This window comes from Nestor notabilis, unplaced genomic scaffold, assembly GCF_000696875.1.
Source record: "Nestor notabilis isolate BGI_N333 unplaced genomic scaffold, ASM69687v1 scaffold1542, whole genome shotgun sequence".
NCBI classification, from domain to species: domain Eukaryota; kingdom Metazoa; phylum Chordata; class Aves; order Psittaciformes; family Psittacidae; genus Nestor; species Nestor notabilis.
Window position 1 is genome coordinate 112,118 of NW_009917672.1, and position 16,906 is coordinate 129,023.

A 16,906-nucleotide genomic window follows, 5' to 3' on the forward strand; every position below is an offset into this window, starting at 1 on the left:
TGAACAAAATTCTCTAAGAAGATCTCAGGGTATCTGCAGTAGGAACCTCCTTACGAACATCAGTTCAGGGCTAACTGAATGGAGTTTCAGAGAAAAGCTCTTTTTTTTAAATTATTCTTATTCTTCTTATTATTACCATCATTATTATTATTAATCTAAAATTGTCATACCCTGTTGAAGGATTTGTCTATAGCTATTTCTGTTTTCTGAACCTTATCTGTTTACCATCTGTGCTCTTAGAAGATCCTAGCTCATTTCTCACTTCTGTTGTTAGCCATGTCTGACAAATTTTCCTTGCTATTTTTGATTTTTCTATGAATAAAGAAGATGATCAAGACTTACTTAAAAAAAAAAAAATCTACGTAGTAGAAATCCTTCCTATGTAATAGTTTGCAAATTTGGCCTCCTTTTGGAGCAAGCAGGCAGGAATCACTTTTGACCAGCTGTTGGAAATCATGGTAACTGTATACCTAAGACTCTGTAGGTCTGAAATGTTGCACAGCCTTCTTTCAACTCTTCCTAAAGTAACTGCTTTCTTCATGATTCATAATCATGTCATACCAACTGCTATCCGTAACAAGTAATTCTTTCCTCCAAGCACCTCCACTTCTCCATCTTCATTTGATAAATGGCTGAGTCATTCAGCTGTCCACTTACCAGGAAGGAAGTCTCAATCTCATTATGGCAACAAATACACTGTCTGGTACTCTCTTATGGTTGGGTTAGTCCCAGCAGTCAATCTTCAGCACTCTGAGAACCTGAATCTCCAGTAAACTACAAGAGAAAGAACATAAATGTGAGCACAGTTGATGTCACCATCCAGGTGACTTATAGGCTGATTGGTAAATTCATAAGCACATTGATATCAGCATTAAACACTGGCAGAGGTATCACAGAAGAAATAAAAAATTTATTTGCCACTGCAAAACATCAATGAAAAAGGTATTTATCACATAATTTGGGTGAAGTAAACTGATTCTACATTTTAATTTTTTCCTTAAAACACTGGTATGCAGTGAATATGATTTTCTCCTACCTGATGTCAGATGCATAGACAAGCTAATACCACGTTCCAGCTGTGGCCTTTAATCAAAGATATGCAGGGTTTTCGTTATTTCTATCTGTGAGGGAGCTTGACACACAGTTCAGCAGCATTCATGATGGGAGACATAAACATCTCCTTTGCTCACATTGTTTTCTTTATCTTGGCCATTGTGAAAATCAGTTACCTGATTAATTTTATTCTGTTTTTCATTAAATCATTTACCAGTGCAAGTATGTTAAATACTCTGAATATTGCTAAGTCTGTAGCTACTCAGCTTTCCACCCTGTTAGCCACTTTTTTGTGGACATCAGCTAAATATCTTTTATTCCATTTCACCTCTGCATCTGTTCCAGATGCATATTCTAGAACCAAAAAAGGCCATTTCCTAATCCGGTTCTCCAGTATTTCTCCTGGCTCTTTCCTTTTCCTGATAGCTAAGCTGCCAATTGAAAGTTTTACTACATCCTAACTCCTATGGTTATAAGAAATGATCTGATCAGCATAATTCATGGACTAAATTAAGGCCAGGTTGGTATCTTTTTTAGAGAAGGAGTTCAAACCTATCCCAGAGGAAAAGATTCTATATGACTAAGACATGCATGAGTCTCATCTGACTTGTTAGTACTTCAGGCAGAACAGTAAAAACTAATTCAGGGTGCCTACTTTTGAGGTAAACATCCCTAGGTTAAAGGAAGGTGTTTCTTCACACGAAGTCTAGTCATTTTTGCAATTCTTTGTGGCATTTACTATCTATTCTTTTCCAGCTGCTGTTAGTAAATGTTAAGAAAAGATTAATACTCAGTTTGGGATGAAGGTGACTCATAGCAGTGTTTTTATGGTCAGAAAGAAAAATAGCTTCATCTTTTGACACCAGAAGAGAAGAATAATGCTCTTCCACACAAGTTTGGAACTACATAATTCTGTGTTCCTGACTTCGAAATAATTTAAAATCTATTTTTCCTTTCCTTTCCTGGTGTTCAGTATCTATATTTCTGTCTATATTTTAACTGGATAATATCTGACATCCTCTACCTTCCTGTTGTTTTGTTACACCCTGAAGATCAATACTGGTAGCTCATCAATAGAATGTCTCTGGTGTCTTTGAATATTTGAGCACCTGTTGATCAGGTACCATGCAGATAATTTCACAGGAGATTTTGAAAGTTCTCACAGTTTAAAGTCAGTTCTAGATCAGCATCAGTATATTTATACTAGGACTATTAGCTATAATACCTCCCTCCTAAGACATGTAAGAAAATTTAACCAATAATTTCTGCAGTCCAGATTTTCTTTCAAGCAGTCCATCTATGCTGCATGATCAATAGGTTTCAGTTTCCACAATATCCAACTGTCTTTTACAACTACAGGACACACTATGGATTATCAATTTCTTTTCCTTTGTAGACATTTTGACCTTAAAAGTAGCATCTGCCAGTCTCCCCCCCAATTTTTTAAGCCACTTATGTGGATGCATAAGCCTGTAAAAAATTAATCACTGCCTGGTGTAGTGGTGTATTTGTCCCTTCTTTAACCAAGGAGATTTTAATGAGTGAGATGCCCTCAGTGAGAAGCCAGCAGCCATGGGAACCTTAAGAGCAAGGAAATGGCAGGCTAATAGAGACCTGCAGGTCTATAGCTGGTGGTCTGTTTTACCCAGGAGGAAACAGGTAACTCCTCATTTGACTTGAGTGATAGCATGAGTGTTTTCATCTTTCCTCCATTCAAATCCCTTTTCAAGGGACCAATATTAGTGTTCAGTGATGCTAGGTCATTTGGAAATGAGAACTTTGTGAAAGCCAGAATCGTTAATGGTAGTGGAAAAAGGCAAACTCTGAACTGCAGCAAACTCTTTTGTCGGGAGCTTCACTGTTTTGCGGAAAATATATAAAAAAGAGGATTCTTTGTCTGCAGTGAAGTAGCTGTAGGCTCAGGAGAAATTTCAGATTATCTGTCTTGTTCATATGGCTATGCGAGGAAAATAATAGAAATATATGTTAGGAGATATTTTGGCAAAAGCTCAGAAAGACATTTGAATCAGTACCCATGTTCAGTGGCAACACTTACAAAGGGGGGCAAACACTGTGTTTGTTATATATATATATCAGTACATACATATATATATCAGTAGCTAAGGCAGTGTTTCAGCTGCTTCACCCCTTCAACCAAACGTCCAGATCCAAAGTTTAATAGAATCCAAGGATGGCAGCTACTCTAGAAGCCAGTACAGTGTATGTTGATTTAATCTCCTGAATGCAACAGCCTGCTCTTCCTTCAATTCTTTTCCTGCTGTAGCTTTCTAAACAGGCCCAAGAGAGATTTCAATAGAGATTCAGTTGGGGGTTTTTTATAAGAAGTCTAGTTCAGCACCTCAGAAATAGTGATATTGTTACATGCCTTAACAGAAAATGTCACTGAGTTACCATTGCCTGGATGTTTTGACAGTTATATTTTTGAGTACCAAAGAACTGTTCAATTTTTCAGTACTTCTGCTTCTAAGTAGTAATACTAGACATACAGGTGCAGCAGATAATAGGGATTCAAGTGGCTGCACTGGAGCAATAACATTAACCTCCTTTCACACCAGAGGACCAGTGAATGTTTCCAGAAGTATCATCTACTTTGCAAAGCGAGTTAAAGGACATTTGCATTTACACAGAAAATTACTGCTCAGTAGTTTACGGCCTCCAGGAAAACTGACTAGGACAGAGGTGCGTTGCAAATTAGCTCTCCTACGACACATAGCACTAGATAATCACATCACTACCCATGCCAAGTACATAAATGACATGTACAATTGCTGGCCATCTCATATGTATAGATAGCTGCATCATAGATGCTGTGGTTTTACTGTCCACTAAACCCAAACTAAGTGCCCTGTCTTCCTTGTGAACCTCTTTCCCTGCCTGCCATTCTTTCCTACTTTAATGTGGGCAACACCACAAAAGGATGGAGCTATTAATATCTTGTTGCATTTCTCATAGGAAAAATATGGAAAAATATAGAGGAACAGTATTAAAATAATATAATCTAAAATTAGCCTAGCTAGAATTATCAATAACTCCAGTACCATAATATTTGCTTTTCTCACAGTTATACTCAAAGGTGACTGAGCTGCCAACTGCTTCCTTGTAGCATCAGAAAGACAGGAAATAGGGAACATCCACTACAGGACTGAAAGCAAACAGAAGGAAGGAAAAGAAGTGAAAGCCACCTTAAATGATAACAGTGAAAACAAAATTATTCCAACTCACTGGGAATGTATTGCATCAGTTTTTTCTGAGTAGCAGAATTTAGCAAGGGACTGGATGGAAAGAAAGATATGCCTGCAATTTCAAAGTTAAATAGTAAATTTCAAAGAGTCCTCTCAGCTGCAGTCAAATCATTCATGTCTTCCCTCTATCAAGGACCAAAGCGGCCTTTCAGAAGACTTTGGAAATTTCCATCCTGAGTCCCTGAGCCAAGGTGATGATGGGATGTCTTGGCAGGAGGATTAAGAATGTGATAATGAACTAGCTGCTTAGAACAAATGGATGAAGCCAAAGCAAGAGACACAAACTTCGTTGTCTCCTTAAGTCAGTATTGCTGTTCTTAAGAATAGAAATAGCATTAAATTTTATCCAATGTGGCCTTCACTTGCAGCTCATCCATATGAAGATGTACCTTACTAGCAACAGAAATAATGTTGCATACCAGAATTTCAGTACAGCATCAGGAGACTGATAGACAGGACAGTGAGCCATACTTAAAATGGGACTATTCTGTAATGCATTAAGAGCTATACCTTCACTAGAAGAAGAGAAGAAACATTTAAACTTTGCCACTCTGCTCTCTGTGGAATGTTACTCGCATGCACTTAAGGAGGGAATGCAAGCGATAAATGAGTAGGGTACTTATTTTGCAATAATAAAATCAAATCAGCATCTCTAAACTGTTTCCTTCCAAAACCTGGCAATGTTGGAGAATTCTCCACATCAGAAGACTTAATTAGGCCAATACATAACACCTTAAATAAAGATATAAAGAAATAAAAATCTTCCAAAACCTCAGCCCCTTTTGAATGCTTACTAGGAGTGATATTTTCTTGGTCAAGTCAAGCTGACCAGGAATCATTTGGATCTGTAAAAATGGGAGAGAAGATGGGCAAATACAATAAAGAATGAAATACCTGTTTTAATGATTGACATTCATACCATGGCATAGGCAGATCACTACCTCTAAAAATGAAAAACACACACGGGAAAAAGGAATAATGTTAGAACAGAGATCAGGTGGATTTTGGGAAAATTTCTTGAGAAATGCCTAAGACTGTAAGAGCTTATTTTAATTTTAGCATACAAACTAATATCTTACCCTGGTTCTCTTCCTTCTGAGTCTGAATTAGATTTTTCAGAGATGGACAGTGACTGACTGTTGGGTAAAATCTTTAAACTCTAAGTCAGATGGTGAATGGGGAGGGAAGCAGTTGAAGAAATGTCAGGAGTTATCTAAGGTGTGAGTCATAATCTTTAGAACATGGCCTCGTGGACAAAAGAAATGAATTGATGTAAATACCTTCATCCTCAAATAATTTACTAGAGTCCATTTGTAAAAACATACACTCGATAGAACTGGATCAGACAGACTTCCTATCAAATGTGACTCTAATGGTGTCACCCAAGAAAAGAATTGAATCTTTCATCCTGTTCCTTCAAAATCTGATTTCCCTGGAGTATGTAAATGGTTATATATTCCAGTGGGATGTCTCCACAGTTCTTTCAAATTTCTAAAAGCCAAGTGTTTACTTCAGATCTATCTTGTAATACAGCTAGTCTTTTATCATATTCAAATTCCCTAGGCAAGAAAAAATCAGCAGCATCGTTTCACTCCCAGACTGTAATTCCACAAAGTCCTGAACCCCACAAACTTTGCCCTTTTTAAAATTTTCCTAGTGACACTCAGTACTCCTCCACACTTTCCACTTCAATATATACAGAATGGTATCCAACACACTTTTTTCACAAACTGTAGTTGAGGAAAACAAAGAACTGCAACTAACTTTTTATATGTCAAGTTGCTTTCTTGAAATCAAATTTTAAAATGCAGTGACAGTATTGCTAAAGGAACCTGCATTAGACCCAAATACAGTATTTCTGTTGTGAGAGGAACAGAAGCCTCCAGCTTGCAGCTTTCTTTTTATTCAGTGCCTTCCAGGAAGCAACGGTACTGGACTTTTCCAAATTAAATACTGCATGTATCATTACACAACCTTAATGGCTGTTCTACCACAAATGACAGATCTTGTTAAAGTGACAAAAGAGAATTTCAGAGAAATTTAAAAGATGGCATTAGAACATTCCTAAGATGGCAAAAAATGATAACATTGTATTGTAGCAATGTGCTACCTGTGCCATAGGTAAAACTGAGAAACCATTCTATTTGAAAGTTGCCTTTCCCAGCGCTTTGAAAGCTCGTATATTTCCTGCAGTTAGCTTGAAATCTGTAGCCTTGCAGTAATAGAGGACTGTGGCGGGTTGACCCTGGCTGGACGCCAGATGTCCGCCAAACTACTCTATCACTTCTGTCCTCAGCTGTACAGAGGAAAGAAAATATAACAAAAGGCCTGCAGGCTCAGATAAGAACAGGGGGAGATCACTCACCAATTATCATTACAGGCATAAGAGACTTTACTTGAGGAAAAGTAATTCAATTTATTACCAATCAAATTAGAGTAGGATAATGAGAAATTAAACCAATTATTGAAAACACCTTCCCCTCACCCCTCTCTTCTTCCCAGGTTTAACTTTACCCCCAAATTCTCCACCTCTCCCCCTAAGCAGCAGAGGGGGACAGGGAATGGGGATTGTGGACAGTTCATCACATATTCATCCCATCGGCAGGCAGCTAAAATATCCTTCTGTTACCAAAACTATTTCCAGCAAAAATCTAAAACATACTAGCTACTATGAAGAAAATTAGCTCTATCCCAGCCAAAACCAGCACAAGGTAGCAATACTGATGAGCAGGAGCTCATCATCACCAGCTGTGACAGCTGGGAATTTCTTCTCTTCATTAACCTTAATTGTGAACTTTTAAAGCACATTTTATAAGAACCTTTTTTTCTTCTTTTATTCACAAGATAGCAAATGAGAGGTTAATCTATATTTGCTTTAGTTGTTCCTTTGGCAAGCTTGTTACAACTAGTTCAGAGAAAATGAGATCATTATAAACATTTGCTGCAGCTCTTTTCTATAACAAGTTTCCTACTTTCATGAATCATTTGACATTTTGAATTTTTTACTGATGTCTTCAGACAACACTTCTCCATCTTACACTGCCTACCGCAGTGACTGGGCTTCATTGTACCCTAGACAATCTTCCTACAGCTGGTATCAGGCATTTGGTAAGGTAACTCATCCAAAATCCCTTGGCTGTACTGAATTTTTATCACTTGACATAATTCCTTTTTAGGACCTCATCCTCTACTATTTTATATCACTAATAAATTATGAAGATCTACCTGGGACAACTTAGACAGAAGTAATTGAATTTCTTATATTGTTTTTAAGTTCTCCAGCTATGACATATAAGGTGCAGATGTTAACTATTGACTTAAAGACCTAAAGGGTTTTTTGTCAGTTTAATGTCCCCTTTTTTGACCTCATGATCTTCTGGGATCTTCTGAAAGCAACTGACAACTCTGGATAGACTATGTTTTGTTTCAGCATTGATGAAGGAATCTCAAGCACATAAACTTCCACAAAATAGGCATCAATTGTGTCAGCAGGTAGGACGTAGGTTTTTCTAGGTATGTGCTTGAACAGGATCTCCATTGTGCAGAGGAGCTTCTAGAAGTCCCATTAGCAGCTGAGTAGGATGGTGATAATACCTATCAGGCTATCATAGAAGATGGGGTTTATGCAGATAATTTTTTCTAGGCACGCTGCCTTAAAAACCAATTCCAAAATCCTGTTCTCACGGCTTTCTCATAGGACTCTATGCCTACACGAATAAAAAGAAAGGGTGAGGCGTTATTTCTTGGCCCCAAGATCAACTGGCAAAGCATGGCTTATTTGAGGGTGACCACATGAATGAATGAATCTGCATTTAGTGCCAGAAAGCACTAGAAAGCACTGCAGTGACATAGAGGGACAGGGCAAAAATGATAGTACCACTGACAATATGCTATGAGGAGTCACAGGGAAAGGGTGAAGGCACAGAAAGTAATTTGCTTTTCTCTCTGGTCCTTCAAGTTATTGTAATGACTAAATACTAAAGCTGACAAGATTTGGAATTTAGACACACTGTGACTCCTCTTACTAAGCTGTTAGCTGCGCCTTCCAAGCTGCAAACCATGACCAAATCAAGATGTACTATATGTTTAAACCAGAACCTCCTTTCTCCCTAGAAGTAGCATCTGAAGTGCAAACCATCCTGGTAATGGTGATCTCTAACACCTAAAGGTTCTCTGTAACCACCACAAACAACAAAACCCTGGGAAACTGAGAGATAAAAGAATAACATGCAGTTATTTCCTTGGATGAATATCATGTCCATGAATGCTGAGACTACCAAATCTCAAAGTTCTGAGAAGTAGGGAGTAAGAATTAAGTAACACATGCATCAGTCACTGTTTTCAACAGCAGCCCATGCCATGAATATCTTTGTTTACAAACAGTATAAATAAAAATCTGCCTTTACCCTTTCCACAGTAAACTGCTTCCTGTCTTCATGGTAAAAAATATTGCATGTGCTTCATTTTACAGCCCTCTCCTCCTTAAGGCTGTTAGAATTTTCTTTTCCTCTAAACACCCAGGCTACACTCATCTCCAACCTAATTGCTGTCAATAGCAAGATCACTCTAGGTTCTGCAGCTGAAGCAGTACTGAACAATTAAGACTCTTGAGATGCACATCCACTCCTTTCTTAATGCCATGTGCTTATCCATGCAAGAAAAAAGTTTCACTCAATTCCATCACAGTGAATTCCTTCCAGACTGCATCATTCTCTCACTGTCAAACTGCTTTAATTAAGTCCTACAATATCACAGTAGCAACGCTTAAGGGTGAAGACAGCTTCAATGCAGGCAAATCTCCTTTAGCTATGAGATCTTACTGCTAAGGTTGTCTGTGCATTTTTGGTCATCAGGGTGAATTTTGGCATTCCAGAAGGGCATGATTTTATCTCCAAGCAACCTGTACACTGCAGCTACAGTGTACCAAATAGATCAGTTATAACTATGGTTATAGGAAACAGATCTTAGAATTACTTAGTAGAAAAACCCCAAAACTTTACAAATGTCTTTTATGGTCCGAAAAGGCAAGCCAATCCTCACTTTAAAAGTCATTTTAACTCCTCAGATGCTGCCAGAAAGTATTCCAGACAAGTTTTTGCACAACAGTTAGGACACTGGGACACATGTTGTAACTTAAACAGTGCAGCTGGACAACATTTCTGCAAGGAAAAGCTGTTTACTTGAAACAGTATGCACTCACAGCTGTTGCTACAACAAAAGCATATCAAGAGAGCTCAGAAATCTATTAATGCAGAAGATTATTACTGGCTGTTTTCTGCCTGTAAGCAGAGTTGCAAATTACTTTTTTACTTGAAAATATTTTCTATCAGAGACACATTACATCTTCAGAAACAGTCTTTAAAGCAACTTCCTAGCTTACAGTTTTACTGTAAGACTACTGATGTCCTTGTGAAGAGAGGATTACAAATATATGTCAAAAAATATGTACTGCAGTAGCTGGCATTTTTCTTATGCCCTAGGATAATACTGTGTGGATTACTAGCACACATAAAGAGTCTATAGATTACGTTCTCAAAATTTCTCAGGACTTAAGGGAAATTTACAGTGGTTTTTAAAATGTATTCCAAACAGAATTACTGTAATTTTCAACTTTTACTATCTAAAAAATATGCCAACTTAAATTTAGTCTGAAATGGCTCACAGTCAATCCAGCAAACTCAGCTCAACAGTAAAAATTTTGGCTATATCTGAAGTGACTATAAATTTTCCAAAAGACATTCTTTATGTAAATGTAAAACTGCAAAATCTTTTAAATACTAGGCAGCACTTCTGTGTATTTTTTTTCAAGATTGTTCAAATGCTGTATGTTGTGTACCTCTGGCAATGCTCCTGTGAGTTGTACAAACTCATTCATGTTTTGCAAATATAATGGAAAAGCCCACCTTATGTTTGAGATTGCTTGTATTTTTTCTTGATGAATAGACCTAAAAGTGTCTTTTATGTATTAAAGTCAGAGAGTTGAGTTCTCTCAAATATACACAAGTTATTTTAGACTTGAGGGAGTTTCTAACCCCATTTTTACCCCATTTAAAAATACTCAAAACTTGCCCAGAATATATTCTTAAGGGAATGTTACTGTAAAACTTAGGTCAGAATTTCTATAACTTCACTGTAAGCATTCCAACTGTTAGCAATTAAATATATTTCTGGGAAGAAACCCTACAGCATTCTCAGTGAAAGGGTTACATAAAGAATAAAAAGAAAATACAAATCCTCATTTTGATAAGCAAAGTATGTTATATCTCAATTTGAACAAGAGTTAGAAATGGAGAGGGGAGGTAGGAATGAAAAGAATCAGAAACAGCAGGGGCAATACCAAGATCAGAGAAGGAGGAGGTGCTCTATGCCACTGGAGCAGATATTCCCTCCAGTCCCCACACTGGAGCAGTTGGATATATCCCAAAGGAGCAGTGGTCCATGAAGAATCCAATGCGGGAGAAGATTTTTCCTGAAGGACTGCAGCCCAAGGAGGGAATCCATACCACAGCAGGGGAACAGTGTGAAAGGGAAGGAACGCCAAAGAATCCACTATTGTACTGACAACCCCACCCCCCTGGTACCTTCCCAGCTTCTACTCAGGTGCAAGAGTAGAGGAGTCCAGAGTGACAGAATGAAGCTGAATGTGGTAAAATGGGAGGAAAGGTGTTTAAAAGATTGTATTTGGTTCTAACATCCTAATCTATTTTAACTGGCAATAAATTAGATTAGCTTTCCCCAACTGGAGTCTGGTTTGCCTGCTACAGTAATGGTAAGCAATCTGCCTTTCTGTATCTTGACCCACAAGCTTTTCCACCCTATTTTCTGTCCCTGCCCTGCTGAGAAAGGGGAATGAGTGAGTGAGCAAGAAGATGGGGAAAGTTTGTCCCTTAGCTGAGGTAAACCCACCATACCCACGCCATGCACTTTCAGTACAGAATTGTTGCCAGAAGGCATCTGAAATCAGAGGCATTCAAATTACAGAGATCCCTAATCATACTTCACTGCACACAAACGACCTTGTAATTTATTATTCCATCCTCAACATGTACTACATTTGGGAGTTGCTGTGGATTAAAGATTAGCTGTGACAAACTGAACTTTTCAACCAAGTAACCAAGGGGAAAATACCAATTAAGCAATGCTGCAGTTCCACACAGGCAAAGCATGCGTTCAAATAGCTATCCAAACTACATGGCCAGAAGTAATTTGTAGGCTCGACTACTAAATTAACAAACTGCATATGGATTCCCCTGTGCTGCCATTTCTATGCGCATGCAGTCCCACAGAGGGTTTCTTACCATAGCCAGAGAACCAGGGTTAATGAACAAATGTTCACAGACCTTTCCTCCCTACAAAGCCATAACACTACCAGAGAAGAAAACACAAAGGAGTTATGATTGTGAATGTCCTCTATCAAAAGAAAACCTGCTCTGAAAGATCAGTCTGTTCTATCCCTCAACAGTATTTGAGGCTCAAGAAGTTGCACATTAGAGTTTAATATCTTACTAGAACAGTTAAAAAAAAACCAAACCAGCAGTGAAATCCTGTGACACACTCTGGCCCTTCACATGCTGGAGGATTTCCCAAATAGCTTCTAGGATATCAAAGAAGATAGGACAAATTAACAGTAGCAGTGAACAGAATCGCAGTCTAGCTCAGTGAACTAATTAATCTCTTCTTGTAAGTGCTCAAGTGATACCAATTTTATTAACAAAACCCTCTTGCAACACATGCAGTTGTGTGATGCCTTTTATGGAACAGGCAGCACATGCTAAATTATAACTATTAGCAAAATTATCTCTCTTTAAACCTGAGGCATCCATAATATAATTATTAGAGTATCTATATTTTTAAAAAATAATAACAATAAGTAGCCCTAACAAAAATAAAAACAGAGAAGAAAGCATGACAGAAAAATAGTTGGAAGGTAAATGTTTAGGATATTTTTATACTCTAGGCCCACGCTAAACAGAGGAATTTGTTAGTATTCTCTTCTAGGAAGGAGACCAAGCAGAGAAATCAGCAGTCATCAAGGGAAAACCACTACCCCACTTGCAACTATCTGAATCTGGAGTCATCAGTTGCTGTAAATATACAAAATAGGTGTGTAAAAGAGAAGTAGCTACCACCTGCTTACCTTCTAAAAGAAATTTTAGGGCATATAACCAGTTTCATACTTTCCTGTGCTTCATTTGTCAACAGGGCTGTGACGTGTCCTATGAAAATGGCGTGCATTTGCCACTTTATCTTACTAAAAGAGCATTTTTTTCCCTTTTGAGTTCAGTTCCGCAAGCCTATGATTTACATCAGGTTAGATAGAATCTGATTTTTAAAAATTAAACTAAACTTCTTAGTATTTTGGACTAATGAATGTTTGTGCTTTTGTCACAGACTAACTGATTTTGTACTTCAACTTTGTGGGTTAGGACACTGTCACTTCAGCAGTACTAAGTTTTTCTTGGAAAAGATATGGTAATAGGATCCTTATGGGCTATAGCTTCCCTAAGATAGGAAATCTACAGGGCAGACTGCAAAAGAACACATATTATTAAGCAGAGGCAGTACAATATTATAACTGAAATTAAGTGCTGAAGCAAAACTTAAAATTTGTGCCAGAGTGCTAAGCACCAAATACTGTGGTGAGCCATTTTCAGAAGTATGGCTATACCTTTGAGCGCAGAAAATTAGATTAAAAGAGAAATTATCAGTCAGCAGTAGCAGCCTTTTTTCTTTTAAATTCTCTGCTTTGCTGCCTCATGACCTTTATATGATTTATAACCACACTCCTGTTTATTGCCCAATCCTCTATTCAGAAATACACTACAGAGTGTTGTCTTCTCTCTTGCACTTGGCTACAGACTTAGTACAGCAGTTTGTGAATAATTCTAGAGAAAGCAATTTTAATAATGAAATGATCCTCAATATATATTTCTCAGAGCACAGTTTCATTTTCTAATCATGCAGATGTTCTACAAATCACACCACCACATTTAAGATATGTGGATATGAAGAAATTTCTGAAGAGAATTGGGAAACTTAACAGCACATTCATCACCAACAGGTCTCTCGTATTCCGTAGATGGCATTGGCAGTTCCATACTAAATACCCTTGAAAGCTCATTTTACATATATACACTAACAATTCAAATAGTTCACAAATTATAATCAGAGCTTTTCCAGCACAAAGTCACATTTTCTTTAATATGATTATCTCAAAAACATCTGCTCTGTCCCGTAAAGTTTAACAGACTAAACTTTTTCCAAGAATATGTAAACGTAGGATAGGGATCACAAACCAGAATTGTCACTTTCTGAAGTAGAACTCTGTCTTGATCTTCCCACAGAATCTGTGCCTGATGAGAAAATTGTCTTAGCACTTGTTTTGGATTTCAACAAAGGCACCAAATTTCTCCTTTAACTTACAGCTGTACATCAACGACTGAAAATAAACCTTGTGTTCCAGTGCACACACTTCATACTTTCCTACTATCCCATTTTTAGCATATGCTTCAGATACCCTGTGATGGGTGATGAATTCCTGAAGGTGTATGTAGTGCTATACTTAGGAGGAGAAATAAGAAGTTTCATAATTAGACTGGATTTCTGCTGGATCAGTCTAATGAAAAGAAAGTAATAAAAGAACTGTAAGCCTCCGTTTTTCTAGCAAATTTTGATTAAATTTTATAAAAATATAGTTGTTTGGGATCTGTGGGTTTTTTTCAGTTGTACTGGGCAGGCAATTTAGTTAGAATAGTTCATCAGCAACAGACAAGCCTTACAGATCTGCAGCTGTAAACAATCCTCAGAATTGAGACTTTTTTGTCTATCTAATAAAGTACGCAAAACAAATAGATAATTATCATGGGATTGGACAGGGAAGATTCAAATCTTCACTAATGAGTTCAAAAATGCAATTAAATGTTTGTCTGTTAGCCTTCAAGCATAACAAACATTTGTCTTTGAATTCCATTCAGGTATTTTCTTTCATAGCTATGTAGCTTTGAGTACCATAGGTAAAGATTTAATCTTCATTAACTCCATTTCAGGAATTACAGAATGGTTGAGACTGAAGGGACCTCTAAAGGTCATCTGTTCCAACCCGACTGCTCAAGCAGGGTCATCTAGAGGAGGCTGCCCATAAGCACGTCCAGTTGCCTTTTGAATTATCAGTTTTCTTTAACTGTAGCTAAGAAATAATCAGAGGTGCTAGTGGATCGTGGCCTTATTTTGTTCTGTGGTGATCACCAAGAAATTATTCTCCTCAAGCAGAAAAACAAATAGTTCTACTTTGTGTAAAATTTGTCCCAGCTCCTACAGCATCCTGGAAACAACATTCTGACTCATTGTGGTCTTTGAACCCAGCCTGCTAAGAACAATATGCCAACATTGCTATGGCTGCAGACATGATAGTATATATGTGTGCATGTGTGTGTGTATAAACACATATATTTGTATATGATATGTGTTCTCAGTCTTAAGGAATGGTTTTAAAGAAAACTAGGACTTTTTTCATATCATATTCTATGCATTTTAACTAGACTGCACATCTGCTTGATGGTCAATAAAAGCTGGTATAAAGAATTTCAGATTTTAATGATCACACCTGGATTAATAATTTGGTAAAAGATTGCAGTATTTTAAATGTAAGGGTAGATTAGAAATTGTTCATTTAATAGCTTAGTGTACTCTTCCAACATTCAACCAAAACCCCTTGACTCTCCTAGGTACTTAACAACAATATGGACAATTAAGCAAAATAGAAGAGTACAGAGAAAACAGCTCACTCTGCATTAAAACACAGTGTAGGAATCAAAGACAGACTGATCTATAATTTAAAGATGGTTCCTTAACAGAATTTAATCAACCAACAGTCAATACTTTATATCTGATAATGGAATATTTCACCTTGGCATATATTCCTCTAGCTACACACTAGAAACAGTTTCCTCTGGGATCTCACTTAAGACCACTCCTTTTTTTCAAGTACTTTCCTTTGAACAAATTGCACTTGAAAATACTTGAGCACATGTCATCATAAGATTACTTTTCAGTCACACCCTAATAAAAAAAATATTTCTTGTTCAGCAAACATGCACAAAGCAAACAAGAAAAGTCCTTGCCCTTTGCTAGCACTCTATTTCCCTGGTCTCATTTAAAGATTGTCAATGGGATGGGCAGCTCTGTACAACATTAAAGAAATTCAGCATTAAACAAAAGTCAGTTAGTTACTTTTGTTATGATTATAACTATTTTCTAGCCTGAAGTCTGTTTATAACTCCTTCTTTTCTCATAGAATGGTTTGGGTTGGAAAGGACCTCAACATTTCCTGTAGTAGAAAAGAAGTTGACAGGGTGTTCTAAGTATCCTACAGATTAACATGATAATTCCCCATTTAAACCATTGGACTACTTTAGAGCATAGGTACTCAAAGCTACACAGCTATGAAAGAAAATTTGAATGTTGCTGTCCTGAGGCAGAAAAGAGATTGTATTTTTCAGGGGTGGAAGAGATGTCATGGGGAACTGGGGGAGAGAGGTTGTATCTAGGAAGAAGTTCCCTGCTGAAAAGCAGTAGTGCATGAAAATTTGATAGCAGCTCTATCATATTTCAGGCCTTGAAGGCAAGTGTGCATACAAGTGCTGTTATTATCAGAAAAGTGTGTTATCATGGAGAGTTCAGCTAAGACAGATAGAGATAGATGTTAAACTTTGTGCTGGTTTTGTCTGGGGTAGAATTTTCTTCATAGAGACTAGTATATGGCCATGTTTTGGATTTGTGCTGGAAATAGTGTTGGTAACACAGGGATGTTTTTGTTATGTGCTTACACAGATTCAAGGCCTTTGCTGCTTCTTACCCCACCCCACCAGCAAGTAGCCTGGGGGTTCACAAGAGACTGGGAGGGGACACAGCTGATCCCAACTGACCCAAGGGACTTTCCACACCATATGATGTCATAAGCCTGGGAGAGATACATCATATATATGATGATATAAAGCTGGGGGAAGAAGAAGGAGGGGATGTTCAGAGTGATGGAGTTTGTCTTCCTAACTAACTGTTACATGTGATGGAGACCTGCTTTCTTGGAGAATGGCTGAACAGCGGCCTGTTGATGAGAAGTAGTGAATGAATTCCTTGTTTTGCTTTGCTTATGTGCATGGATTTCACTTTGCCTATTAAACTGTCTAACTCAACCCACGAGTATTTTTACTTTTACCCTTCTGATTCTCTTCCTTATTCCACTGAGACAGAGTGAGCATGTGGCTGTGTGGTGCTTACTTGATGGGTAGGGATAAACCAGGACATTACTTGCTTCATCAGAAATAAATAAGGGACATCAAACCCCATTAACAAGCACAATTGCATATGCTCATGCTAAATGTCCTTGGCAAGCACACATTCTTACAGCTTGAAGTCCAGTCTGTGTTACTCGTTTGACATCCATTGAGAATGTCTGTCCTGTATTTTCCTGACTATCCCCTTTGATAGCTGTGGGTGTTTGTCTGAACCTGAAGTCAGAGTTGGAAAGAGTTCCAGGTGAATCCAACCTCTGAGTCAGTTTTTGCTATGTTCCCAAGTCTTCCTACCAAGGT